We start from the raw sequence: 25,605 nt of genomic DNA, 5'->3' as shown, positions 1-25,605 counted from the left end.
GAAATGGATTCAGGGGTCAGAGATTTGAATTTGTGTCGTGAGGGGTGTGAGCTAGTGCTTAATTTAAAACGAGAAAGGCTAAAGCTGTTGTAGGTGGGTAGGGGGTGTGGGGGATTTGGGGTTGGAGGGAGGGCGATGATGATATCATGTCACTAACATGACGTGTTATAGTATGATGATCAAGGTCGTCTAAATGACTTAAATATCACGGGTGCTAGGGAAGTATAATAGTGGCGGCATGATCGCAACCATACCCCCCCCCCCCCCCACCCCCCTGCTATCTGCCACCCCCTCATTGGAGGTGCGTCATTGGTAATTGCCGGATTATCAAATTAAGGTTTTATCGTCCGTGAGTTTAACTGATTTTTTTTTTTCTATTATGGCCTGGTGCATGTATCAATCATTTAGATGAATTATACCCTCTGAAGTGCTGCTGCATGTATGGCACGCACATCTACAAGTACTTGTGGCGTGGAATTTTGATCATTGGGTTATTTTGACTGCATACATCTTGACAACTTGAGGGTTGCACGTTTTAAAGGTAGGACATCAGACTGGCGATGATCAGAGGAAGTTATGAATGGTTTTTTTTTTTTTATTACCTGGGGCCGATTTCACAAAGCACTGAAAATTCACCTTAAAGGATTTGGGTACCTTCTCAAAATGTCCATAGATTAACATTAGACTTACAGGGTTTGAATATAATGATAGTGGAAAGCTTCCCTTTAAATATTACTTACTGAGATGCTGTAGATTTTGAGAAATGAGTAAAACAATGTCATGAAAATACGTTTGTAAATGCTTAAAATAATTTTCGTCTCATGAGCAAAAATTCTTTTCATGACATTGCTTTACTCATATTCCAAAAACTACAGCACCTCAGCACGTAATATTTTCAGGGAAACTTTCTACTATCATTATCTTCAAACTGTGTAGGTTTAGTGTAAATCTGTGGACAATGTGTTTTTTGTCCTACAAAAGTTACATACACCCTTTAAGATGAGTTGTCAGTATTTTCATTTTGGTTTTTGTTGTGACATCTGCTTAGCAATTTAAAGCAATTTGCAGTTCTAAGATCAGTCGTGTAAAAACGAGCTCTGAAAGATTATTATATCAATCTGATCTGAGTCCTAATTGTTTTGAGGATGGACATCATTTTGAAGGGGGGGAGGGGCAGCTCCCCATCTTCTAATGTTCCCTGTAGTATTCTACATTTCTACGGCCCTTTTCGAAACCACGGCTTTGGCTTTGGATCGGCATCAGGCTCCGTCCTCTCGTCTGAAGCCATGAGCGCGTACGCAAAGCACGCTCAATGACAATTTGTCAAAACAACTGCGAGGCCAAGCTAGCCTGAGCCGAATCCAAAGCCGAAGCCGTGGTTTCGAAAAGGGCCGTACAAGGACAAATCTACGGTGGCCATTCGCAGCCAAATATCTTTCTCATGTAAAACTCTAATCGTGTGCCAAATTCCATGCTTTTGTCATCAAAGGCACGTACCCATCACCTACATGCCCTACTAAAATGTCAGACTTGTATACAGGTGACATTGATAGAGCTAGCCGTGTTAGTCTGATCATGGAGAATGAATTAGACTGATAGATAAAATAAGAATGGTACAGTGGTAGCACTTAAAGACTCACAAGTTACATAGGTATCGTGGCCGAGCGGTTAAGAGCACCGAATTCAAACTCTGGTGTTTCTGATCAGCAGAGTGTGGGTTCGAATCCCCAGCCGTGACACTTGTGTCCTTAAGCACGACACTTAACCATTGATCCGTCCTTCGGATGGGACGTAAAGCCGTTGGTCCCATGTGTTGTGTAACGCATGTAAAAGAACCCAGTGCACTTTTCGAAAAGGGGATCGCCCGGTGTTCCTGGCTGTGGCTGCTGTATGCGCCGTAGCACCTTGTAAACCCTTATAAGGTGCTTAATAATTGGGTCTCAAAATTCGTCACTGCAATTACCTATCTTTCTGAAAGTTTGTATATACTCAGCGCCTTGAATTGTTTGGTAGATACGTGCGTTTTTTAGTATAAGACTTCGATATTATAAAAAAAAGCGCATGCACTTTCGTAGCATCAACTAGTCTCCTGACGATGACTAAAGCAAGCTATAGTTGAAACGTTGAGACCAATTTAAGAAGCCTATTTTCTCTACCATCCGCCCAGGTAATAGTTTAAAAAAAAAAAGCAGGACAGTTCTTTTCAGAACTGAGAAGTCTCCCGAACCCCCGAACATCTACTCCGCGGTAGTAGAATTAAGCAAGACAGTTCTCTAAGAACAAACTCTACCTGGTAAGCAGATATACACATTGTGTTACCGCAAACCAAATATTAGCATCAACTACTTTACTTCATGTATACTTCAGTGCTCGAATTTTGAGGAAAACCTACGAGACTGAAGGACAAGTAGCCCAGAATCTTTACTTGACCGAGATTGTTTTCTATTAACATTGACAGAATCATTTTTATCATCTAAAGTTTTTTTTATCTGAACAAATACTAAGAGCAGATGTTCTTCTGTTTAATGGGTGATACTCAGCAGGGTTAAAAGATATTTGTGAGACTCAAATTTAAGTTGATTGAACGTTAGAACATATTGAATTTAAAAAAAAGACCGCTGGACTTATCATGTCTTGAGTTTACTGGCCTGAGATTGATTTCACTGGCCTCAGTCCGATGGTCCAGAGTTGGAGCCCTGTACTTGGCCGTCAACCAAACATCCCATTTATTCAGTTTGTTGTAATGGGAAAGTGGGACAGATTTTTTGATACGAGGACAAAACGTCTACCTTGTTATCAGTCCTCCTTTTGAATATGAGCCTTATATGGTTACACTGTCAGCAAAAAAAACGGGTTACTTAATTTATTGACAGTGCAAACAAAATATCAGGATCATCAGATGCAACAATGTAAACTGTGTGACAGTTTGGCTGGTAACCTGTACATGCTATGCAATAGGTTGCTGTGCTAAGGAGTTTGTTGTGAAACTCATTTTTGATTGAAATATGCTCAAGACCCAATTTCATAGAGCTGCTGAAGCAGAAAATATTGCTTTATTTTTTATTCAGCAGAAATGAGCCGCATACCAGTCACAATTTGTATATGTGATACGGCAGTTTGGCTGGTATCCTTATTCTGGTAAGCACAATTTTGTTGAGCATAGCAACTTTTTTGAAGCTGAAGCAGCTCTATTAAAGTGGGTCCTGACCTCTTATTGAGCCTTATGACATGATTTTCAGAAACCTTACCTTGATTTAATAGACCAGTCTCCACCGGTTTGCTCCGGTTCTGTCCAGTTTAGTCCAATCATGACTTGATTTTGGATCCCCTGAAGGTATGCATGTATGTGAAGTAACAGTAGTGTATTATAACCTACCTCCAAACAACTGAATCTGTACGGGACAAAGTAAAGAGAGAACAATGTTAGTTTAGAGAGAGAGAGGGGGAGAGAATCCAAAGCATGCCTTCAGTTTGACGGGTTATTTGTGGATTTCCTTTGGCAGACAAGTCCTCTGTGACAGACGTAACGTAGTGTCCTGCGAAGTCTCCAGTTACATTAATGATGTTTGCACTATGTGTTACTCAGCCATACAACGTTGACAGTATGACACTTCGGGAGCTTGTAAAACTTCTATTAGTTTCTAAAAATGATGTTTCAGTGGGGTCATAATCCACTTGTTCAGAAAACACAGCAATGTGATCCCGACTCCATGATAACTGTGTTTAACATGTTGTGAAAAAAGTCAGAATTCAACCTAAGAGTAAAAGTTATTTCATTTCTAATTAACCAATTGTTTCAAAGAGTTAAGATATTTAAATATATATATATACAAAATACAAACTGAAAAGACACTAAAATGTACAAAGGCAGTCAGAAAAAGAAAAAAACTGTGTAACATAACACACAAACAAACAAACAAACAAACAGACTAATTTATATCGTTATTAAAAACAATTTTTGTCCGAGGCTTGCAAAAATCACGAGGGACCAGCTTCATAAAGCCCCTAAGCACAGATATTTGCTTAGCATATTATAACAATGCTCAGCAAAAGCAAAACTGTCATGTAGTGGACACTGGTTGCAAATGGTTCCCGGCTAACTATAGTCTGGTTACTTCAAGCACTGGCAGAAAAAGAAAGAACAAATAAGACAAAAAATGACAACGGGAACTAATCAAAGTTGCCAAAAGAGAATGAGCAACGGTAACTTTAATTCTAAACATTAAAAGTTAATTGCAGTGTTATTTGTCTTTCTTGTACACAGACATGAAGCGAACAGCTGAATTTGCAAGTTTAATCCAGTATTTACCTTTCAGAACCCATTGATATTTATTTAACTTTAAAAAAATCACAGCAAAGTTGATCTTGCCATCATTCAATTCTTCATCTCTTTATACACGCCCAAATGTTTATCTTTAACAAAACCATTTGATACAAAAACTGCAGTCCTAAATGCACGTATCTCTTTGGCCTAAAGCTGAATGGAACCCATTCACGTCACTTTGGAGCGTCAGAACGTAATGAAGGTCTCAAGTGCTAGCCCCATGATGTTACACTCAGTGTGTCAATCAAGTCTATCACCCAGGCTTCTTGGAAGGCTAGAAGTGGGATAATTTGAAATGAACTGTCCCCCCTATCTGCACCTATCCCCTTTAGCTTTTCTCGTCTTCTTCAAGGAGTCTTACTTTGTATTTATCCCTCTGTCACTCCACATAGAAAGGTTTATCTCCATTCATCTTCAAGGCAGCCTCTCCCCAAGCCATCATCTTGGTCATTTTTTAAAATAAACTACAGCCTTAAAGTACACCTTAGGTTATTGGAATTGTTCCACTGGTAATCCTACATAAGCGTGGGTTGGGTATACAAAGTATGAAACATGTGAACATTCCATTTCAAAATAATATGGTAAAGTTTTTGAAACAATAATATTGCGAACAAAATGGAGCGGTTATGTCCACACGCATGTGGAAGAATAACCCAATATTGGGATAGGCCATGCACAATCTGGGGAAAAAATCTCAGATTTAATTGTTTTATTTATTTTTTTATTTTTTTTTATTTTTTTTATTTTTTTATTTTTTTTTTTTTTCTTGGGGGGGGGGGGTAATTAGCAAAGATACCTTGCCTCTATGAAATTGGGCCCTGTTTCCAAAAAACACTTTGCCAAATGTCACGGAGTTGGTAAAAGTTTCCCTTCCATGAACGGGGTTCCAATCCCACGGGTTGGTTCTGTCCACCTGCAGCCGATTACACGAAACGCTACGATTATTCCTATCTTCAGTTGGGACGATTAACTTATCCTAACTTAGGATGGGTTCAATGCGTCCTAACGTCTTTGAACACGGAACTGAACTCGTCCCAGTTATTAAGATTAATCCTCAGTTAGGATGAATTTTGTGAAATCGACGGACGCGCCCCCTTCAAACTCCAATGCTGTGATACAAGCATTTTGTCTATCATTCCCACTCTATTGCCATTTTGCACACAGCGAGTGTAGAAAGTTCAGACATTTAATCTGTATCTATATTTCCTCAGGCAAACCCCTTTATAGTAAACTCACCCTAAAAGATGGTCAATAAGGACATTCGGACAAATAATGGGAGCAATGAGGGTCTCGAACAAAATTACAAACATGTAGGTTTGTGAATTTACATACATCCCTGCAAGAGTTTCTTCCGGGGGTGGGGGGGGGGCTTTGAGTACCGAGGAGCAAACCAGGACTGACATTATCTGCGAGGGAGGGTATAGGTACGAGCGATACGGGCCAAGGCTTTATCGAGAAGAAAATGCAGTTTCTTATTACCCCCGTCGGACATTGCGGGGTGTGAGCAACTATTTCTACTTACAAATTGTCCCGTTTTTTTCAATTGAGAAACAAAAACACCCCACACCGCATCCCCGGATATTTTATTCAGTTTTATAATTGTTCCACAATATATATTATACACCGCGTATCGAAACAAGAGAACTACGGCCTATGGATCAATTTGCTTTGAACCCGGGGCAAAGGGGAAGCCCTAACTTTTGACCAGGGCCTCTGCCCCGGAAAACACCCCCAAACCCCCACAACGTAATTGGAGCACGCATCAAGAGGTCGAGATATCGAAAAATCAATGGCTGTGAAACACCTTAACGAGATGGGTCGTGAGTTGATTAGCAAAACATTTTGGAGGGCGGGTAAACAGTTATGCAGATCTTTGCAAGTAAAATTCTGTGAATTAGGACAGCTGCACGGCCCCGGGTGAGGAATTATGAACTGCACGGGAAAAACCTAGCTGGAGTTACATCCTTTACAAAGGAAAAAGAGGTCGTGGCTTCATTATTGGGATAAAGTGACGGGTCTGAAAGTGGCAGGATGCGTGAGTCTACTCACAATTAACGACACTCGGCGTTAATTTGGACTGATCATGGACCCCGTGGCCCTCCACATTTTCTGGAACTCGACTAATATATCTGAAACTAGTTCGTACAAAGTATTGTACCGATCGCAGGGCTTGAGCTGTTTACGATACAAATCAACGCTCGAATTAAAATTGGCTGAATAAACATGGTTTGTAAAGTTTGCGAATGTTTGCAAACAACTGAATCAAGTTAAAATCCTTTCAACATGAAGCCGGACCTATTTGGGTAGATTTAGAAAATAACTGTTTGATATGGTTAACCTCTTCGCTTATTGAATTTGTCCAGGCTTCTGGAAAGTCAAACAGACACCCCCGACCCCCCCCCCCCCCCCAACCATGTGTCCTGTTAATAAATCCCAATCCACAGGCACGCTTATATGAGGCAGGGTTCGAACCCCATACCATGATCCCGCCATTCCAGTGGAGATATCTTACAACCAAGTAGCTAAGCACAATACAAATATGCTCACGAGAATAAGGGTAACCAGCCAAACTACCATGACACATGTACAATTTCTGACTGGTATCTTGCTTATTTCTGCTAAGAAATGGTTAGGCAAACTTTTCTCTTCAGGTAATTTTTCTTTTAAATTATGAGAGTATAAAAAGCAAGGACACATGTTTTTCCATCTTTTAAAAGAAAATAACATTTCTTCTTATTTCCTTTTTTGTTATCCTGTTATTGATGCTTGCCCAGTTGAATTTGTAATAAAAATAAAGATTTAAATTGAAAATAATTCATATATTTTATCCTTGGGCAAGATGCCCTCAAGGAAAAACAATTTCGTTTAACTTTATTTAAAGCATCTTTTTTATTTTCTCAAAAGGTCAATAACCAAATCAAGGAAGATTATTTGAATAATTGTTACCATTACCTGAACATACACTGGATCACAATCGTTTCAGAACCCTTCTCGTTTCGAGATGATCCGATAATCTCCACACTAAATAATTCACTCAATTTATCCAGATCGTTTCTTAAAAATGTTCTATTTTCTTCTGTGGCAACTGCACTCTTCTATAGTTTCAAAGGATTGTTTGCGATGCGGAATTTCATGTTTATAAATTGCACTGAATTGAATTGAATTCACTTAAAGGTCCTTGAACACATCATCAGAGTTATCAAATCCTCTAGCTTCCAGCAAAACCCAACGGTCAACAGAACTTTAAAAAATTTAATCAAATTATGGGTCGATTCAACTTTTTACAAGAATTGTTTTAGTCCAGTACAAAAAGTACAATGCGGAGTGTCAAGTTATAAATGGGTGACTGCGAAACTGTAAAGACTCCAAATTTATTTATCGAAGGGGCACAGCAATGTTGTGCTTGAAACGGGAACTTCTGTGAGGACATTTTAAAAATGTGTATTTGAACTTTGCAGAGAGCAAGCAAAAGTGATGTGATATGTTGACATGACTACCGCCAAACATGCACAGAAACTTAAACACTAGTTTAAAGTACTACCACCGATTCCACTGTGTTGCATAAGAGCATTGCATTTCATTGACTCATTACTTGATCTTTTTTTATGGTAAAGGTTGATGTGTCACGTGTTTGAAAGCTATATTAATTGATGTGAATGGTTTAAGATCAAAAATACAGTCCTACCACAACAACAAGCCGATTCAGAAATGAGACCACTATTTCAATGACATTTTAAAGTGATTAAATTTATGCATCCTGACAAACAAGAAGATTGCATTGACTGTTCTCTGCCAAAAATGAATGATAAAACATCTCTCTGAAGGTCTGGATCTAAGAAGGCCTCTGGCTTCTATATTAAGGGAGCCTCGTGGGGCAGATCAGAGGTGTGAAAAACTGTCCATTTTAGGGCCATCTATTATCCAATTCAGAGACCCCATCTCAGCCTTTTTGACAACAATGTGCTTCCCAATTACTCCAAGAAGGCGTAGAGAAAGATTGGGAAACAATTTGTCATGGTATCAACGGGACCCCCAGTGGAATTTTACTCTGTCTCTTATCTGGCTTTCTCAAGGTGGATCAACAAACGGAATTTGCTTTTAGTGTAAATTGTTCAATTGGAGAGAATAATGGTAAATGACAAACAGCACTTCAAATGGGGGGCATATATGGCACTGGATTTTGACAACCAAGGGCACACACTAATCAGATTGGCCATGAGATTTGTGTTTTATTGCGCAGGAGCACAGGAAAAGGATGTAAATATTAATCAAGTCTGCTTTTTTTTTGTCAGTGAAAAGTTAACGAAAATAAGAAGGACCGAACCTATCAAGCCACAAATACTACATAACAACTTCTATGATTTGAGTTGATTTGAATTTATCGAGATAAAACACAGCGAGAAGATCACTAAAAAAGAACTAGGCTGTTAAAGTTGACACTATGGTAGGATGCCACTTCAGAAACCCAAGAGAGAATCATAGGGTGTTAAAATAACATATAATTATTCAGGTTTTGTTGCAAAAATAATTGACAAAACCCAAGATAGAATCATAGGGTGTTGAAATAATATCTAATTATTCAGGTTTTGTTGCAAAAATAATTGACAGGTGCGGGATTTGAACCAAGGACCCTGCGCTCTACCAACGGAACTATGTTGGTGGGCCCCATGTTGGTCAATAACTTTGTTTGGGGTCACAGAAGACATACAAGCTGCTGTGATCTACATGTATTGCCAGGGATCACACCCAACATTTTTGTTTAATAAAAAAAAAAACTCTCTGGACACTATTGGTAATTAGGACCAGTTTTCCCACTTTATGCACAAAATAACAAACCTGTGAAAGTTGGTCGTCGAAGTTATGCGATAATAATGGAAGAAAAATAACTTTGTCACACGAAGTGTTGTGCCTCAGATGCTTTATTTTGGGACCTCAAAATCTAATTTTGAGGTCTCGAAATCAAATTTTGAGGTCTCGAAATCAAATTCAATTATTTTAGTGGACAATTACATCTTTCTCGAAAACTATCTTCGGAGGGAGCTGTTTCTCACACTGGTTTACACAATCAACAGCTCTCCATTGCTTATTACCAGGTAAGTTTTTATAACAATTATTTTGAGTAATTACCGATAGTGTCCACTGCCTTTAAAGTAAACAGCTTTTAGTTCAGTTAACATCCCCTCCAAAACCACATACAGTTCTGCTTAGCATGGAGAAACAGTTAACTTGGCATAATATATTAAAGTAAAAGTGTCTGGTGTCATCACTGCAACTAAATTCGTTAAGCAAAATGTTGGTCACAGCGGATACATTTTTCTTCTTCAGTGTCCGTTTGACGCAACGATGGTCACTTTAAACGGTGGCCTGGGGGTCTGCCCTCAACAGCCTGAATTCCCCCACTTAACTGCCGTGTACATCAACAAGAGAAGCACCTTTCAAACATTATGACTGTCATAAAATTAAATTCTGATGGCATTTCCTGAAATGGACATGTCCTTGAGGAGGGGAATTGGAGGCCTTTAGTGACGGGGGTAGGAGCACTATGAATCTTGGGACAATCAGAGTATATTTCTTTTTTTCTTTTTCTTTTTTTAATCGAAGGAAGGTGTGACATTGATTTTTCATTTCGTTTTCTAATTTTTTTCTATTGAGGAGTCACATGCATGCAGATTCGTTCAGGTTCTGTGGTGCAATTTAGTCGTCGCGTTGTCAGAAAACACTAGGTGTGAAAAAAAAATTTGCATTATGTTTTTAATTTGAATTTATGTTTCTTTTTGTGTTGTTTTGAAGAATAGGTTCGTTTAGTAATGTTTTTGTTTGTTTTAATATGTATTGAAATAAAAACTAAACGAAGTTTCACTCAATATTGTTAAATGAAAATAGGTAAAATATGCAACTAGTCAATATGAAGGTAAGCCCTACTGAAACACAACACCAAATTTAGGTTCGCGCTAACATTAGTCATGACACGGCGAAACGTGCGGAAACAAGGGTGGGTTTTCGCGTTATTTTCTCCCGACTCCGGTGACCGATCGAGCCTTAAAGGAACACGTTGCCTTGGATCGGACGAAATTTTGACTCCCATAAATGGCCGACCGTGTTAGTCGATTCTACTTTTACATCATCTCTCTTCCCATACGCATTTTATAAAAAACAGTTACAAACGCTTTTCAAAGGCCAACTCGACCGATCCAAGGCAACGTGTTCCTTTAATTTTCACATGTTTGTTATTTTATATATAAGTTGTGAAACACCAAGTGTGGGCTTTGGACAATATTGTTTACCGAAAGTGTCCAATGGCTTTAAGCGATGTATCCTACCTTTCAAATCAGTTGCAATAATGTTATTATTTTAAAATGAACCTTAACAGGGTCAATATTCTCAATATTCGATTACTATTTTGACAGAGACTAAGATGCCTCCTAAGTGGACTCATTTCTCAGAAGGATTGCTGTTGTTATTAACTCCTCAGTCGGGTGAGCTTTTGAATACTTATGTGAAATTATTTGAACTGTGGTGGTTTGTTTCCCATCGATGGACGTCTCTTCAAGTTATCCAACCACGTATTATTATCCAACCTAAATCAACACTCAATGGATTCTCTGAACACACACACATCAATGGCAAACTAAAGCACATGAGGGAAACTTGCGACCAAACACTCCACGACACTCGTCGACGTTCGACCACCGAAGAATCTGAGCGGGAAAAGCAGAAACGGAAGCGCAAAAAATACACAAAACACAGCCCCCTGTAAATGCAGGGCAACAAGTATGAATGTATGCACACCGTGACGTTACTGCTAGAAGGGGGTGACCTATATACATTTACATGTACCTGTCATCGAGAAATAAACACGGGATACACGAGTGGAAAACAAAAACAGAGGGATAATTACAGCCCCCAAAAACGTTATTTCTGATGGTGTGATGGGTATAAAGAAAAGGAATTTAGCAGTTAACAAACACAGCTCGCACTTAATACTAGTCCAGCGTGCACGGTCTAGTAAAACATTACATAAAATATTGAAAAGCCAGTTATAAAAATGTCATTTTTTCTTTCTTTTGAGTGGAGCTCCAAGACTCCGTCTATTCATCCCAGTGAAAACAAAGAACAAACACCTACAAAGGAACATTAACACAATGTACTGTTAGATCAATACAATAAGGATACAAGAGGCTATTTATTTATTTATTTATTTATTTATTTATTTATTTATTTTTTTATTTATTAGGTGTTCGGGTATTAAGCCCGACCTACTCTCATTTTATTGTCTGTACGCTGGGGAGACCTCTCAGTGAAACACTGTTTTTCAGAGTTGCCCATCAGCTATACAAACATTTATATAAATAAATACAAATTAAAAAAAATTGCTCTTAGAGCAAAACAAAATTAAAAACTGCAACATTTCAATTTTCCAGTATTTCTCCCGTTTCAACATTTCCCAAATAGCTACTGTGTCTTATATAACTGTACTAATGGCAAAAACGTGTCTAAAAATCGAAAACATTGGTGATGATAAAACAAAAATGAATTGGAGCCCGCCTTTTGCATTTCCGTGTGCATTTAAAAAAAAAAATACAATACAATACTCAAACTTAGAATACTAAAGAACAAAACAAACAAACCTTCAGGGAAGAACAGTTTTTTCGCGGAATCAATGACAAATTTGTTGTTCAAATAATTGCAGGTAATGATATCCTACACTATACTCGTCAAGCAGTATGCTGTTCATATGACGCTGTGATTCACCACGTGGTACTACAAGCTTGGCTGATCCATGACGTAGGTACACAACGTCTGTAACTATTTTATCATGAAAGCATTAAAGACACTGGACACGTTTGGTAATTGTCAAAGACCAGTCTTCATACTTGGTGTATCTTAACATTATGTACAAAATAACAAACCTGTGAAAATTTGGTTCAATTGGTCATCGAATTTGCAAGCATTACTTTGTGTGCTTTCACATAATAAATGGCTTCAGCTTTAAGTCTTTCATTATTTGAGTGAGAAATTACCTCTTTCTCGAAAACTTCGTTACTTCAGAGGGAGTCGTTTCTCACAATGTTTTATACTATCAACAGCTCTCCGTTGCTTGTTACCAAGTAAGGTTTTATGCTTAACATTATTTTAAGTTATAGTGTCCACTGCCTTTATTTGAAAATTCTCTTCACAATGTACAAACCATGTCACGTCATCGCCCGTTTTTACTTAGGACAAAAATGCAGTTTTTGTAGGAGCATGGCATCTGTCTTTTGTAATGGGCATAATATCCAAGAAGGGAAGTCAAGTTTTTACTCGAACATTTCTAGGGGCATGAAGGCAATTCACCAACTGGGGCAAATGAGGGCATTGGGGGCACTTACCTTAGCAATGTTTTCTGTGTTTCACTGCTCCATGAAATATAGCTTTGCTTGAAGTCTTACTTTAAAAAATGGCATGTACAGTAGTAGTAACTATAACTACAAATATTATGATTGGTCGCACAAACTTTAACAAACGGAGCGACACCTTTACAAGGTAACTCAATCAACACAAACAAATTCACATTAAAATCGATATAGCATCATGATGTGTTTCTGTAACCTGGGTCCAATTTCATCAAAGCCGTTAAGCGGAAAACACTTTTAAGCAAATAGGAACAGGGCAATTTAGTTGGCAACCCAATTCTGTGTGCTCATCACCTATGGGCCCAATCTCATGTTTAGCACAGGAATTTTCTTGGCATTGAAGCACATATTACTTTCTAGCAAAAGTTCGACAGTGGCTGTGACAGGTTCCCTTCAAAATATTACTCAGCATATCATGTTGTTCTACCATTTTAACTTATTCATGAAACCGGGCCTTAGAGGCAACATTAAGGCTTACAGTTTCTTTGGAATAGTCTTTCAGTGCATATTCGCCAAGCTAATTCTTTACAATGTTTTAAGTTCCTGTTGAAAACTCATTTGTTTAGAGCTGGTTTTTTTTTTTTTTTTTGCTCATTTGTATATTGTATCTTTCTCTCTTTGTTTATTTTGTTGTTCTCCTTATGCGCTTAGAGGCTTTTTGCATTAGGCGCTTTACAAAAATGTCTTATTAGTATTATTATAGAAACTGTTAAGCCAAAAAACACTACTTAGCAAGTTTCTTTGCTTAGCAATTTTCTTAGCACAAAAAACGAGTGGATCACAATGCAATGTAACATTTACGGAATTGCGGCAAGCAAAAGGTTTATGTTAGGCAAGATCAGTGCTAAGCAAGTTTTAGATGCTTACTGGCTTTATGAAATTGGGCCCAGTTGCAGTCAGTCAGTGTCAATAAGGCCAGGTGTAACATCAACACTAAGAGGTTGATCCTCAGCTGATGGAAATTCATAAACTATACACGGGACGTGTCATCAAGGTAGACATTTATTATCCAATAAACCTGTTGTATCAGTAGTCATACCTTGCCAACACCAAGGCCATGCGATGCACCACTTTTCATTTCAGAAATGCACCACACAGAATTCACAACCCCCCCCCCCCCCCTCCAAACCCCCGAGGGGGTGGTAAATAAAAAATAAACAAAGTTGCTCGAATGACAACCTATAACCTTCGTTCTGGGCATATTTTGAGTGAAAATGTCACTGCATTCCAAAGCGTTCTTATTAAGGTAAAAGAAGGTAAAGAAATGTTCATTGAAGTTTGAGTGATTCCTGGGGTTTAATTTGATTTTTTGTTGTGTAGTCGGTCATGCAACTGCACTGCCTCTGGGCTGTTTTGTGCTAAAACTAACATGCACAAGTTACTCAAATGTGTTGTGCAAAGAAACTAATGTGCACAGTGTATACATTTTGTTTAGTGGACAAATGGATGTTCGGTTGTTTTGATCCAATCACTGCCGAACAACTATTATTTCAAGAAACTAATTACCTTGTGTCACTCCAAAGAAAGATTTTCTGTTCAACGTTGTTGGAGAAGTATTATTTGTTATAAAGGAAGAGGACACTATTGGTCATTACTCAAAATAATTATTAGCATAAAACCTTATTTGAGTACGAGTAATGGGGAGAGGTTGATAGTAAAAAAAAAAACATTGCGAGAAACGGCTCCCTCTGAATTGACGTAGTTTTCCACGAATTTGATTTCTAGACCTCATATTTAGAGGTCTTGTGTGACAAGGGTGTTTTTTCTTTCATTATTATCTCGCAACTTTGACAACCAATTGAGCTTAAATTTTCACAAGGTTATTTTTATGCATATGTTGAGATACACCAAGTGAGAAGACTGGTCTTTGACAATTGCCAATAGAGTCAAGTGTCGTTAACATATTTGTCAATGTTGCTTTGTTTTATGTCTGTGTGAGTCAGATCTACCTCACACAAAAGTAGAATCTAAAAAAAACAATCAGCATCAAGTGTTTTTGTTTGACCAAAAGGCAACTAAATAGACGATGTGACCTGTGACATAATATGTTTACAAAAGAGACACAGAGCCTGGACTTTCTGCAGGCAGGATTTGTACACATTGGAAGAAATCATAAAATCTTATATTTTATGGAAATTGCACTGTCTAATTCTTATCAACTTTTGATATGATGAAAGGGGGCACATCTCAAAACTTGTCAGGCTTTTACTTTCATAATTCTTTGATTTGTGTGGAATATAATTATGACACAAAATGTCAGCTTTCCCATAGAACCTGATGTGTAGTATTGTGCCTGCCAGAGTACGGGAAGAATGTACAAGGTCACACTTATTGTAAACAAAGTTCACATCATCTCTAAAACTCAGCCTTCCCCAAACCATGATATGATGTAGCTCCGGAAAGTGTAATAGGGTTCACACGCGGTGTGCACATGTTGTATACGGCACCTGATACTGTATATAGCTGGCTTCACCCCAGGCCCTGTTTATGATGTATGATGTCGTATCACACTATTTAATAAAGTACTTGGGAACTGAATGGGAAAGAGTATATTAGATCAGTTTTGAATTATAAACTGATCAAGCTGAGGTTAATTTAAAACATGGATCCTTCGTTTCGGGTGGTGGGTGGGTAGGATAGCAACTTGAGCCGGGCAGCACTGGCCCGCGTGACCACTCCATCCTCAATTAATCTATATAGTGATATATTATGCTGGGCCCAAAAGATCTCTGTAACTGTCTGCCATGAAATATAAACAGGTATTTAATGGCCAATACTCAATACCTACGGAGAGAGAAAAAATATGAATATTTAACAGCAGCCCTAGGGACATGTTGTAGAGGACAGATCGGGATTTAGTTTCAGACTATGATACAGTTATAATGCAGGGCACATGCATGGGAATTTTTTGGGGAAAATGCTTGAAGTACTCCGGGACATGAAAGGAATATCTTCAAGTTACGAGAAGAGCTACAGGGGAAAAGAAGAAGAAGAAGGAAGAAAACAAAAAGAATTCTTGTTTCTCAATAATTGCAACTTGATTTGATGGCGAGCGAAAGGAACAACATTTCGGATGATTTATAAAGGATGCTTTTAATCGGACCTACAAAGAAAAACGGTTGTTGATATCATCTAAGAACAGGTGTAGGGGTTGGGGCTAGAGGCGGCTCTACATTTTGGACACAAAGAAGTAAATATTTACCGTGATATCAAGGCCTTCTCATTATTGGTAGTAGCAAACTGTTTAGCCATATTTTTCTGCTTAAAGGCAGTGGACACTATTGGTAATTGTCAAAGACTAGCCTTCACAGTTGGTGTATCTCAACATATGCACAAAATAACTAACCTGTGAAAATTTGAGCTTAATCGGTCATCGAGATAACAATGAAAGAAAAAAACACCCTTGTCACAAGAAGTTGTGTGCGTTTAGATGGTTGATTTCGAGACCTCAAGTTCTAAATCTGAGGTCACGAAATCAAATTCGTGGAAAATTACTTCTTTCTCGAAATCTATGGCACTTCAGAGGGAGCCGTTTCTCACAATGTTTTATACCATCAACCTCTCGCCATTACTCGTCACCAAGAAAGGTTTTATGCTAATAGTTATTTTGAGTAAATACCAATAGTGTCCACTGCCTTTAACCAGTACTTTATTAAAGTCATGTTATCCTTGCGACTATACCTGCTCAACAGCTGTATAGAATGTTGATAACTAGAGTAAGGCAAGCTTCCATTAATTTCAAGAAGTTTGACCTTCCAAATGTAAATTCCCAATTATCTTTTCAGACTTAATGATCCAAAAATACAACCGAAATACTGTTAAGTTCAAAACATATTATAAACTGTGTCTTATGTGAGGAGTGCTTCCACTCCTCTACAGGCAATACCTTTGATTCTCCTTCCTTTTGTGTTTATCAGAACAGATATCGTTTTATTTGGCTGAAGAATATTGTCTACAATTACGATCAAACCCTTGCCAGATTCTTAGCACACACGACCAGAATGAGGTTGTGGATAAAACAAAAACAGCCTGGCCCTGTTTATGTTTATATGGTAATCAACACTTCTACATAGGGAACATGACCAAGATGGCTGTAGCGTGTGACGTCTTTCCACCTTTTGGTGACCCTCTGACGTTATGGATTTACAGAAACAATATACTCATAGCGTAGCGCAAAAATAGATCAATGATATATTAAAGGTATGACACAGGATTGGCGTAACCAATAATTAGAGACAGTGTTCATGTTGTTGTGTATGATCAAACATAAAATAACAAACATGTAAAAGGATTTTTAGAAGTGACCAAATAATAACAGTGTTCATGTTGTTGTGTGTGTGATCAAACAAAAATAACAAACTATTTCAACATTTGTTTATCAGAACAAGACCTGGGCCCAATTTCATAGAGCTGCTTAAGCAGGATTTGATGCCTAACAACTTTCTGCTTAGCATCAATAGGCAGGATACCTGTCACAGATTGTGCAAGTGACGTGGTATTTTAGCTGGAAATTTTTATTTTGGTAAGCATACTTTTGTTGTGCTTAGCTGCTTGTTGTGCTTAGGCAACTCTATGAAATTGGGCCATGGGCACAAAGTCATAGAGCTATACTTTATACACATACTCAGCAGAATACAAAATATGCTTGCCATTCCAAGTGGCCATTTGTGACATCCCGCTTGAGTTGCTTAGCAGAAACAACCTAAGCAATATTTGCTGCTTAAGCAGTACTATGAAATTGGGCCATGATTATTATAATTTCAGAGAACATTCAGCAGACTAAGAGTTGGTAGCTCTAGAAATAGGTTGACGTTAACTGTAATGTGAGTCAGGAGAAAATATTGAAAAACTATGCACAGTTTTCAGCAATGTAACAACCGAAGTCAGCTGTTGCTCCCCCCCCCTTTTTTTTTACATAAAGTTGTCTCAAGTATGACTACATTTCACAGGGATTGCTATCAAACTAACATTGTAAAATTCCAGTCAAAACACAACACAGGACAAGTCCGTTGGTCTTGGTTTGTTTTTCCATTTTAACATCTTTATCCCAAAAGAATGACATGGACATGCAAATGTTGAGTTCGAGTCTCACAAATATATTCTTTTCAATCCGTCTTAGTATCACCCAAAAATACATAAGAGATAAATCTTCTCTTCTGTTTAGAAATAAACTGCTTTCTCGTTTGGATTGTCATGTACATAAAATCCTGGTTCAATAAACATTTTGAGCTACAAGTCCTGCAATCTTGTGGACCCCCCCCCCCCCCCCCCACCCTAAAAAAAAACTAACTCGAGCACCACAGTAATTTTTCACTATTGTCAATGCCAAGCACCTTTAATTCACATCCAATAAAATCTGAAGTCATTGCAGTGAACACATAATATAACAGCTTAAAAAAAATGTAAACTTCAACATCTACCCCTGTAAATAATATCCCTCAAAATAAGTCATGATAGCTCCATACAAATCATCAACCGCATTTCACTTTCACCGCCCACTCCTTTTTTTTTTTAACACTTTCTGAAATCTAACATTTTGTTGTTTTTACCCAATAAAGACAATCTCAAACCGAGAAAGATTCCCTGCCTTTATAAATTTGTATGGAACGTCTGTCGTTCGGGGGGGGGGTGGTAGCTGAGAGGCCTTTCCGCCGATTCCCATCCCCGCTAACTATTCCAAACCCCTTTAGCCTCACGCTCATGGACTGTAGATTAAAATTGATTTCACCCCAAGCCTTTCGGCTAATAAGACGAGAGCGGAATGTGCAGTCGAGAAAGGGATACATAAAACAAAGCGATTTATTAATGTAATGTGATGTGGGGCTCGATACGGCCCTCAAGCATACTGGGACCAAATAAGTATAATTTAAATAACATATTTTTTTTGCAAGAGAAGTTTTGCATATATTTGACCATCAAAACAAGTTGGAGTGGTGCACTTGGGTTTACTGACCTTCCAACTAATCATATTTAAAATAAAATAAAATTGATTATTTTTTTTGGAAAGATTACCTTGCATGCTCAGTTGTTTTGGTACTGTATCATACAAGGGTCACTGTACAAAGGCACAGGATAAGAAGCCAGCTTTTAAATCAAATAATAATTCTCCCAAAATGATTGGAAAATAACTAAATACCTTTTGGGAAACCAATAGCCGTTTATCTCCAATTAAATTTCAATCCATCCCTGTTCGAGGGATCTCATGTGTTTTGGTTACTCTTGTACGATTATGTTTTCTTTTACTCATGAAGGTGATCTGTAGAAAATAATCTTTCTCTTGAGATCGTTCTCCAGAGACCGGAATTTAATACATTTGTAAAGGCAATTATTAGTTTACTGTGTGCGGTGAATTTGGTAAAGTCATTTTGCAATTTCTTTCAAAAGAAATATGTTTGGTGATTGACCTCAATTGGCATAAAAGTTCACGAAGTCAAACCATGAGTCTTTGCATTTACACTAATACCGCAATTAATTTTAGTCTGGCACGCTGTGGTGTCTGTAACACCAGCAACTCCCTACAGACTGCCACGGGTTACCATACATCATTTTAACCAAACAATTTCTTTTTATGATCAGGAATAACCATTACAGAGTTTACACAGCCAGTTCATCTTTGTCAATGAAACGCCTAAACGCAATCAAACAACTTCATCTGTGCCCAATTTCATAGAGCTGCTAAGCACACACATTTGCTTAGCATGAAATTTCTGCCTTGATAAAAACAGGATGATCAACCAAATTTCCACGTGATTTTCAAGATAATCAAACCACAGCTGAATACCAGTGACAAGCAGTATGCAACAAATGGAAACTTGGTTGATAATCCTGTTTTGATCAAGCAGGAAAATTCTCGCTAAGCAATTTGTTGTGCTCAGCAGCTATTTGAAATTGGGCCCTGATAGGTGACAAAACTCCAAGGAGGACATTGACCTTTCAATAGCACAATCTGGTAACAGTATTAAATGCCGTGTATCAAATACTAACATCCATCATTTTCCACTGATTGAAAGCCTCTTTTTATGTGTGGAGTTCAACCAAGTTGTCAGCAGCTTTTACATTTTTGGGGGTTGTTAAAATATAAATAGCTAGACACACACGGGAATTTTGATCTTTGTTGGGGGGGGGGGGGTGATGGTAGTTTGGTTGGGTAGTATAGGCCAATGACCGGTGTACCAAGAGAGAATGTTGTGGGTCGCTCATGGGTTAAATACTAGACGCTGAGGGCATTCATTTGGTATAATTACTGCTTTGCACATTTGGAAACAGTTTTTTTTTTATTTGGGGGGGGGGGGGGGGTGAGGTCTGTCATAGTAGGCATCTGTCGAAATCAAACATTGACTTTTCCGATTATGACAGCTGATGACTTCTGGGTGTACAGGGATTGAACAATACTGTATTCATTGGCACTCCATCTGTTACAGACCACTGGTTGGTATACGTACCACTGGGAATTGCTCCCCCCCCCCCAACCCACTCTCTCTCTCTCTCTCTCTGCTACCCCCCCCCCCCCCCCAAACAAAATCCATAAGCGAGAAATAAATTACATTCAATCACTTCCTAATTCACCTAACGCTGATGAGCCCCCTTAAAATCAACTTCAAATTATCAGCGGATGCCAATCAAGGTATCACATTATTTGAAGCGGTTAATTTATCAGATACACAAGTCATTGGTTTCTTTTGTGGCGATCACAAATATCCCCCCCCCCCCCTCATTCCCATAGTATTGTAACCATACGTCAACAATGTCATTCTGCTCACTGCAGCACCAACCTCCCCAAAATCATAGAGTGTACATTCTTCCCACTACATTCATGATGTTGACAACTTTCTTTATTCCTTCTTGTCACAATCATAGTCAACATAAACAATTCCCTCCAACACTCAGGGCACCCGGCTCTCTCTCTAGCTGGAACTGAAAAACAGCATTTCTGCATTGTATGTTGAAATTCTTTGTGGCACTGAGAAATCTGTCAAGATCTACTCAGCCAGTAATCCATAACACTCTATAAGCAAGAGTTTGCCCACATTTTTAGGTGGGAAAACACAATCTGCTCAAATTGGCCCACATCAAAGTAGCCTTTCCTCCTCTCCTCTTTTTTGCGTCCAAGTATTTGTCAATCCTTTTACCAATTGTTCAGCTCCGGTGTTCAAATACATCCGTCTTTTGAGCAGCAGAAGAGCCCAAAAGTGTAATTATTGTTGACATCGGAAAATTGGCACTCCATCAAAGTTGGCCATATCTTACAAATGACTGGGTGTCTTGGTCTAGATATGTTCAACCAGGGTTCTTATGCGATTGATTGCACTGAAGGGAAGGAGGTTGTTGTCATTTAAAGGGTAACTAGACCATTACTTTGTGGGAAGGGGGAATATTCAACCCCCCTGTTGTGGCTCAACTTCAACAGGGCCCACTCTCTAAATGCAAAAGGAGTTAAAAGACACTCTTTGAAGAGCCATATGAGGGACAAATCTTTTTCGAGTGGTCTTCCACCCTTTTAGATTGAAGTTTGCATCTTTTTGAGTGATTTTCCACTCTGTCCTGGAGTGAAACCCCTCTAAAAGAATGAAATAACCACCACTCTTTTTAAGGAGCCATATGAGGGACAACTCGAAATATCAAGATTGGTGTTTAATACTCTTTTACATTTAGAGAGCAATTTCTGGAACTGCTTTCACCAAAGAAATCGTTGCCCGAGGTACCCCGATTAGTTTGTGGTGCTGTGGGTTGTATATACTACGTGGTAAGAGGAGCCATGACCAATGACATTAACAATAGAGTTATAAAGCGCACATTCTAAAATACATTACTCATGGCGCTAAACCAAGATGCAACCAAGATGCAACCAAGATGCACAGTGATGAGACATTGTGGATAATCATTGCTAAGAGTATACACAGTATGCTCGTGTTATAAGGAGAAGTGGCTCCAATTCTGTTTTCTGAAAGTTTTTTTAGAAACAATGTTCCGCATATTGAGTATTTTTTTTCCAGAGAACAGAACCAAATTTCATAGAGCTGCTAAGCACAAAAATTTACTTAGCATGAAATTTCTTCCTTGATAAAAAAAGGATTGCCAAACAAAATTTCTATTTGTTGCATATTGCTTGTTACTGGTATTTAGCTGTTGTTTGCTTACCCTGAAAATTTCGTTGAAATTTGGTTATCATACTGTTTTTATCAAGGGAAAAGTTTCATGTTTAGCAAATGTTTGTGCTAAGCAGCTCTACGAAGTTTGGCCCTGGTCCTATGTGTGTGAAAAGGCCTGGTCACCATAACATACTCTCCAGGGAGGAGCCAGATCGCAGCGAGTAGTACTCGATGTAGCCAGGCGATTGGTATGGAAGGTCTGGGCGACTTGTGCGACTTGTGTCGAAGTCTACCTCCATGCTGCAAGTAAAATGAAGCTGGAGGAGGGGTTGTTGTCGAAAAGAAGACACCCACCACTACAACGTTTGATGGAACAGCATCATTACATTTGAATAAAGAGTTATTAAGGGTGCTTTTAAAATAAAGACAAGGGGTGCTTTTAAAACAAAGACATTCCACGCGACTTGCAATTAAAAAGAGGATGGAGGATGGGGTGTTGTCGAGCGAAAGACACACACAACTAACAACGTTTGATGAAACAGCATCATCACATTTGAATATAGAGTTATAAAGGGTGCTTTTAAAATAAAGACATTCCACGCGACTTGCAAGTAAAAAGAAGATGGTGAGGGGGGGGGAGGGTGTTGAGAAAAAGACACCCACAACTACAACGTTTGATGGAACAGCATCATTACATTTGAATATAGAGTCATAAAGGGTGCTTTTAAAACAAAGACATTCCACGCGACTTGCAAGTAAAAGGAAGATGGGGGAGGGGGATGTTGTCGAGAAAAAGACACACACAACTACAGCGTTTAATGAAACAGCATCATTACATTTGCATAATATAAAGTGTGTTTTTAAAACAAAGAAACTTCGCGTGACCTCAAAAAAAAGAAAAGTGAAGGAGAGGGGAGGTGGTGGGGGGGGGGGGTAGGTTGATGAGGAAAAGAAACCCACCTTGACAGCGTTTGATGGAACAGCACCATTACGTTTGAATAGACTTGAAATTGAAGCCCATTACTTGGTACCGGGGCTTTTAAGCGCATACAGCAAGGTATAAGAAGCGTGGTTATGTATGACCAAACGTCTAATCAATACAAAGGCAGCTTTAGACGACTGGTGTTGGAAAGCACACACGCATGACACTTTGGTTTGGTCTGGCGTTGATCATTATACTATAGACACAGCAGGCTATGATGAAAAAGCTCCAGGCTGGACAAGGGGGGGGGGTCTGCTGAGATAAATGTATATCCAATGTGTCTTAATTCATCAAGGTCAACTTAGATGCATCAGATCGAAAGGGAAAAAACTCTCTTTGACAATGCGATTTTAACTGTTTACATTTTTAGACTTTTAAGTCGCGGTATTTTTTAGTGATTAAGTAGTTTTTTTCTTAAAGAGTACATCAGCTCCAATTCTCTTTGTCCAAGAAATGTACGGTACAAAAACAGAGGAATTGTTTTTTTTTTTTATAAACCAACTATACTTCGTTCATTAAATTTTGGGGAAAGTGTAATAAAAGAATGGTCGATTTGAAAAAAAAAGTATTGTTCACTATTGGAGCTGTCAGAAAAGTGCGATAATATTGTAAGCCAGAGCAATGGTTTTTAAAAGTGTATAACCATTTCACTACTGTTTTTACACGAAAGAATCCAGATGAACAGATCCACAAGACGGCGCATATATAGGTCAATATTTGTAATGGACCAGAAAACTGTTAAAAGACCGGAATCATTACGAGAAAAATACACAGCGGTCACAATGGGACCTTTGTGACGCTAGGTGGCAGCAGACTTAGCAAGTATCGGCGCGTGCTCAGAACTGCGTAAACGATTATTTTATATGACTCCTCTATTTTTCGAAAAAGAACACTAAGAGATGATACACCACTGTTTCTTTTTTTTAAAGCAAAATATTATTTCAAATTCTTGAATTTTCAAGAAATGTAGATATATAGAAGAGTTTGCGGTAACACCATGTAATAACAATCTCTAAATGAGTTGTGGTGGTTCTGAAAAGAACCGTTGGATTAACTCGACGTTTCGATCAGTATGCTCTGATCGTCTTGAAGAAGAAATGTAGGCCTACTATTGACATTCATAGAGAAACATCTCTACTCCTATCTCTTATGGCTGATGGTGGTGACCTATATCTGCTTAGCACCATTATTTCCATAAGTAGTATATTTGTATGCTTAGCAGCTCTTTAGCATACAATGTTTCTTGGTATTCTTATTTATTCTGCAAGCTACAATTATTGCAGTCTACACTCACAAACAATATGCATTACTTTGCATTTTGTCTGATGAACAGTATCCGCGCTCAGCAAACGTTTGCATAATTTCCAATCCAAATACTTTCTCTCCATAGTATTATTTTGTTTAAGCAAGAAGATTCTGACGATCCAGCATGTGGACAAAGGGGGACTGCTAATCGGGCTCAATATTCTGATCTTTACATAGCAGGCCTACCAGTTTTTGACGACAGTTCGTTTTCACATCCTCAGCCAAAATGCGAGTCCTTCCAAACACGTTGGTGCTACTTTACAACATCTCCCAATCGAGCGTCTCTATACTCGACTCGTCCACCGAAGGTGCCTGCATTCAGACCACGTTCATGTACTTTTCCTGAGCCAACAAGTCCCTCACGGATTGGTGCTTTTTAACACAGGCCTGCAAAATAATCTAGCAATTTTCAATTTCTGGTTTCCCTCCCCCATTCCCCTCACCCTCCACTAATCTTGGCCGATGAATCGAAGAATATCTGTCTGTCACGGCTAACTGGGGCTTGGCAAATTCAACTGGCAGTGCACTAACCCCCTAATGTAATGATTTCGGGCATCTAGGCGTAAAGCAAGACACACAGCGAACCCATTTTAGACAATTTTGAGGGACGGGAAATTCATTTGCATAAGTTACGGAAATGGAATGAGATCGAGTGAAAGACAGATCGCGATTGAAAGACAGGCAGGCAGTGGGACATTGTGTGGATGGCGGGTGGTGGGGACGGGGGGGACACCCGCATACGGGGTGACTCTGAGATTGGGGAAAGAAATGCCATAAAAATTACAAGGTGCCCACTTAAAGAGCCCAGAAACACTTAAGGGCGGAGAGGAAATGATGAAATGAAAATAAAATCTTGAAGAAGCCTCAGTCGATTGCTTTGGCGAGAAATTGGGCGAAGACAAGACCGAATTAGGTAGCAAGACGTTGCGGGAAATCACATCAAGAAAGGCTATATTTCTCGCCTCTTTCCTAGATGAAAAGAGCAAAAAGCAAAAAAAAAAGAGAGAAGAAGAAGAAGAAGAAACAAAAAAGTGGAGGGAAAACAAGATAGTTATAGTTCCTCACCTGTGAAATCGTCAACAACGTGTCAAGAACGTTGATGTGTTTCCCATTCCAGACATCAGTTAATGTCATCAAGGCATCGTTGAGCACCGACATTTTTCATCTTCCGTTTCATCTACTGATGAGTTGTTCGTAAGATCTCGATTCTCTTGCTAGGGCGGTCATCGCTCATCCGCGTCATCCAATCTGCAAAATCTGGTTCCACTTTTTTGGAGCCTTCTTCGTCAGGGTAAGTGTGAGCTGCCTTTTGTTACGACTGCCCAGGCGAGTCGAGGAAGGAATAGGAAGTCAAAACAGAAAGAAAAAGAGGGGGTTATAAAAATGCATAAAAAAGTTAAACCCAACCGGAAAGTAATGTGCAGTGCTAGCTTGACTTCATGCTGTGACAATCTATGCGTGTGGTTTCTTACGCCTTGTTTGGTACCAAGTTTGGAAGGGTGCATGTCATAC

At 38.8% G+C, this 25,605-nt stretch overlaps 1 protein-coding gene across 2 annotated transcripts in view; it reads right to left on the bottom strand.

The window, feature by feature from the left end:
- LOC139935459 (uncharacterized) overlaps positions 1 to 25,605 on the bottom strand; it is a 93,686-nt gene that overhangs the window by 31,180 nt on the left and 36,901 nt on the right. The window contains exons 3-4 of one of the 2 annotated variants that reach the window (XR_011785814.1): positions 25,159 to 25,411; positions 3,249 to 3,392 (exon numbers count right to left, since the gene is read on the bottom strand). The gene's annotated coding sequence lies outside the window, so the exon portion shown is untranslated. Of the gene's footprint in view, positions 1 to 3,248; positions 3,393 to 24,155; positions 24,481 to 25,158; positions 25,412 to 25,605 lie in introns of those variants that run through there. The other variant, XR_011785815.1, reaches the window with a different exon arrangement.

This window comes from Asterias amurensis, chromosome 3 (assembly GCF_032118995.1).
Source record: "Asterias amurensis chromosome 3, ASM3211899v1".
Taxonomy (NCBI): domain Eukaryota; kingdom Metazoa; phylum Echinodermata; class Asteroidea; order Forcipulatida; family Asteriidae; genus Asterias; species Asterias amurensis.
The sequence above is the reverse complement of the archived record's forward strand: the minus strand, read 5'-3'. Positions and strand labels throughout refer to the sequence as shown.